Genomic DNA, 5,212 nt, shown 5'->3' on the forward strand with positions numbered 1-5,212 from the left:
ATCGGTTGTCGTCTATGAAAAGATTCTATTCCATACTATATAATTAATCTTTTTGCATGAATACCTTTAGATATCAATACTATTAAAACAGCATCATGACCAATTGATATATGTTGTGTCCAACTTAAAAAATAAATCAAATATTTTATAATTGTAACCACCTTTATTAATCAATATGTAACCTCCTATCCAAAATTCTCGGACCATTTACAATTGGTTACGTTTTCCCCTTTTGTCAATATTGAGTCCAATTTTTTTTGTTTTGAACTGAATTCAGCCCAAACTATTTTATATGCTATTTAATAATTTCAACCTTTAATTGATGAATATAACACGTTACTTCATGTAATTAATTTACATGTAATTAATTTATGCAGTTACATTATTGACATATGATTAAAAAAAACACAAATATAAAAATTAAATTTGTTAAAAAATTTTAAACAAAAAATTTACCCGCCCTTAAATCTAGTTATCTATTAAAAGAGAAGTCACAACTTTCTTTCATGTGTGATATTAAAAAAAATGGACCTAATAGACCTATTACTAGAATCTCATATAACAATTAATCTCTAACTAACTATTCTTACCATTATTAGTATGGCTACATAATACACGCAATATGAAAACATTACCCCTTTAATTACGGTTTACATAACCACCATCCTTGCGATCTTTTAATGGAATTATCTTTTATATTTCGGTTAAGGACGTGATGTTTGGTATATGGTTTGATTAGAATTATCTTTTATATTTTGGTTTTGGTGTGACTATACCGCGGTTAACCATTTATACCAACATTTATCTTAATCCTTACCCATTCTAAATTTCAAACCACCTACAAGTTGTATGATCGAATGCAAAATTAATTTTGCCTTCATTATAAATCCATATCAATTGTAAGTTTGATCCAAATTATATTTTTTCTTTTGGTTTGATGTGACTATACTGCCGGTTAACAAGTTAAACCAACCTTATACATATCTTAATCCTTACCCATACTAGATTTCAAACCATCTATAAGTTTTGTGATAAAATTCGTTTTTTTTCTTCTAAATAAACCTATATACCAATCGACAGTTTTGAAACAGATACAAAATTTTTGATCGAATTCGAAAATATATTTTAATAGAAAAGCAAGTATAATCATAAAATCTAATTAGTTGTAATATCTTTTAACTTGAAAAGCAAGTATATATGCACAAAATATCTAAATAGATACGATTTTTCAAGATTTCTTGCTTGAGAGTTACAACTTCTAATATTCTAACGATATATATCAAACATCTTTTTAGATTTCACTACTTTCTGTTGCCGTTAACTTCTCAACAAATCTACTATATTTTCCATAACAATTAATACATAATATCGTACTATTTAATGTCTATTAATTATAGATTTCACAGAATATACTCTCTACAATACCCTAACTATTTAACAATCTATAAATAATGACGCTAAGAATCATAGAGAAACATCACCTTAAATTTTCTTCAGCCATGTCAACAAATAAGAGTGTTTCTTTGCTTAAGGCCATCAAGCCCTACAAACAGGGATGGCGCATTCAAGTTAAGTTGGTTCATTCGTGGAGACAGAAAACCAACTATGGAGGAGATACTCTTGAGTTGATCTTCGCTGATGAGTCTGTGAGATGATTTGTGCTTATTTGAATTTTAGTAATCATATGCTTCTCTGTACTAAGACTATTATCTATTTTTTATTTCAGGGCGATAAAATCCATTGTACGTGCAAGAGTACTTACATTCAACATACGCAACGTGACCTGCGTCTTGGTGAATGGCATATGATAGATATATTTTCGTTGTCTAATGCAACGGGACAGTATCGTACAACGAATCATACATACAAGATGTCCATCATTGAAGACACGAAAATATCAAAAAGTTCCCTTGTGTGTGATGATAAGTTCTTCAGTTTTGCCGGTTTTGAAGAGATTGGAAATGGAACCCTCAAAACTCATTTTCTAATTGGTTAGTGTATCAATCATAACTTTTTGCATTATTTAAGGTGATGAAGTTAATTTTGTTTAGCATGTTATTTTTTCAGATGTCATCGGTCAAGTGACCAGTCTTCGTGACATCCAAACTGTCCAAGTTTCTGGCAAGGATAAGAAGAAAGTTGAATTCCGCTTACTGGACAGCAGGTGAGTTAATATAACCAATTGATATCTTAATGTATGAACTAGATTTTCTATGTTTGTTTTCACTTTTCTATACATAAATTATTGTTTTAAAACATAAGTGGTATATATTTTTAACGTTAATCGTATACTAAAATGTTTATATAACTATTTCAAATACAATAATTTTATAATTTACATGTTATAATTAATCAATTGTTTAAAACCGTATGTATTTGTTACTTCTTATTATATATTTATCTTATTGTATTTACATTTAGTTATTAAGCAAATTAATATATTCATGAGAAAACATATTTGAAAATTATTTTGTATTTAATTTATGCTAAATTCTGACACGTCTTTCAAAGCTAGATTTCTTTTTACCAATATATTTTATGCTTATTCATTTTTAATATATTATTGTATATATAAAAGTCGAAGATATATTAATTTTTAGACATGTATTATATAGTTTGCTAATTTTTAGTTGTTCTATCATCATATTGTATTTTTAAAATAAATAGTTTATATTTATGAAAATAAAATTTATAAATTTATCAATTGAATATAATTTTATCATATTTATTTAAGTATAATAATTATATTTTAACATGATCATGAATATATTAATGTATAATAATATTTCAAACTAATTTCAAAATTAGTGAAAATATTTAAATATAATTTCGAAAATGAAGATCTTGTAGAAATCTTTCAAAACAGATTTTTTGAATTTTAAAATAATTATATTTATATTTAAAATGAAAATATATCAAAAGATATTATGATGAAAATATTTTAAAGATTCTATGTATTATTAGTCTTAATAAAATACCTTTAATAAGATTTATAAGTGATGGTCCAAATTAAAAAATCACATATGAAAAAAGTCATGACTTCTATTTTAATATATAAGATATCTATATAATTGCTTATGGATTAGACTTATAATTTCAGTGGTCAAAGCATTGCCTGTTGTTTGTGGGGAAAATATGCTGAACAGCTTGACGATCATCTCCAACAAACAAAAGATCATATGTGTGCTTGATCTGGTTTGTGAAAATTGGGTTTTACAAAGGTTTGAACAACCATAACCTAAATCTTTCGATTTTTGGTTAATGAAAATAAAATACTTATCTAATGTAATTATTCTTATCTCGTGCTTATGTTTTATAGGAGAAGTTCAAGTAACCAATGCATTTGATGCATCACTAATCCTTTTCAATCCTGAGTGTCCCGAAGCTCTTGCTTTAACAAACGTGTAGGATTTCTAACTACTATATTTATATTATTGTTATACTATAAGACTTTGACCCTTTTATTTTTATACGTAATTGTATTTTCAATAGGCCAAATAATGAGCTTGCTCTCGCTCTTATTGATCCAAAGAAAGATAAACGTGTGACCAGATACCAAGTTGATGATTGGAATGATATGGATATTAAATCTATCTCTGAGATCACCATGGCAAAAATGGTTTTGTTCTTATATTTTGATGATCATTTAATTTACCATCACATTTATGTTTTGAATTATATATTGCAAAATCATCTGCTCAATCGAATCTATAGATACAGATTGGAGCTGGTTTTACCAAGGCCATGACAGTTGTAAGAAACGTGCCATACTAATCAAATCAAAAAGTGAAAATTTGGCTTCAAATGAGAAACCAGTTTTCTGGTGCACAAGTTGTCGTACTAATGTCACCAGTGTATCTCCAAAGTGAGTTTTTATGCTTTTAAATCACCTATGTCTTATTTGTTTTTATTTTTTTACAATCTTACATTTAACTGCTATATTTTTGGTTATAAACAGATTCAAACTGCATCTGGTTGTCAAAGATGACACAAGTACTTGCAAACTGATGATCCTTGATACAATTGGTAGAGTCATTGTCGGATGTGAAGCAGAAGAGCTTTAGGATGGTTCCTATGATGAGGTTACTATAGATAGATTTTTATTAAGTTTATTTACTAATACTTGATTTACTACATCAATGAAGTTTGCTTCGAAATATTGAAAATGCAGATTGAAGATCCTGATGTCTTACCACAACCTATTAAAGATTTGGTTGGGTTATCATTTTGTTTTGGTGTTACTCTTGGCTCTAAGAATGTTTCCGGTGGATCAGAAATCTTTTTGGTTTCATAAGTTTTGTCTGGAGACATGCTTCTCCAAATCGAGACCAATTCTGAACCCATAACTCATGTTACAGATGGTTCATCAATCATGTCTTGTGGAGAGGTTTGTGTTTAGAATACAATAGATGTGACTATATCGTTTCTGCTCCTTATATATTGTTTAGTGTGATTAGCTTTTTACATTTTACATTGTTTGTTGACCTTATGATTAAGTGTCTGCACCAGAAAAGAACAGTCAGAGTTCAGAAGAAGGTTCCTCAACCCCATTCTCAAAGCGCAAAGAAAAATATCAACTTGATCAGACTTCAACTTCGAAAAAAATTTGTACCAAAATCGTCAAGATGGAGAAGATCAAAGATGATTAGCTGGAAGTAGAAGGTGTCAGGCGAGATTGATGAGTTTTTCATTATTTTTATGGTTTTTCTTAATTGTTCTTTTGATTTGTTTTTAATAATGTCTGTTGTTTTATAAAACAGACTATTTGTTTTCTTTGCTGAAACTTAATAATTATGGGTTTTAATTTGCATAATAAATTTATTTACTATCCTTAACTATACTATCTTTAACCAATGCAAACAATGACTAAGACTGCTTCACCAAACTTCCATTCCTATCTAGCCGAACTTCTTAATTATACTAGCAAACTATAAGTTGGAAAGCAGTAACTTACTTGACGTAAATATGGTTTGACGGCCAGTGTCTGAGTTCTGCCAGAGCTAAGAAGAATCGAAGTTCTTCTCGATATCATTCATGAAACCAAATTCAAAATGATTGTATGGACTTCAGTGATACTTTTTTATACTATATACATCAATCAAAATATTTTCACAAATAAAAAAAGGATACCCGAAATAAGGAAAGCTCATCTAGCTTTAAATAAATAAAAATATACATATCGAACATTTAATTTTTATTTAGATATCTCAAA

The 5,212-nt window shown here is 28.2% G+C and overlaps 1 long non-coding RNA gene across 1 annotated transcript; it reads left to right on the top strand.

The window, feature by feature from the left end:
- The first annotated feature begins 2,969 nt into the window (after window positions 1–2,969).
- Window positions 2,970–5,007, top strand: LOC125588760. Its single transcript, XR_007324897.1, has 3 exons — window positions 2,970–3,221; window positions 3,320–4,082; window positions 4,172–5,007. It is a non-coding gene; the product is annotated as an uncharacterized LOC125588760 (long non-coding RNA).
- The last annotated feature ends 205 nt before the right edge of the window (window positions 5,008–5,212 follow it).

The sequence above is a fragment of the Brassica napus genome, chromosome C6 (genome assembly GCF_020379485.1).
Source record: "Brassica napus cultivar Da-Ae chromosome C6, Da-Ae, whole genome shotgun sequence".
Taxonomy (NCBI): domain Eukaryota; kingdom Viridiplantae; phylum Streptophyta; class Magnoliopsida; order Brassicales; family Brassicaceae; genus Brassica; species Brassica napus.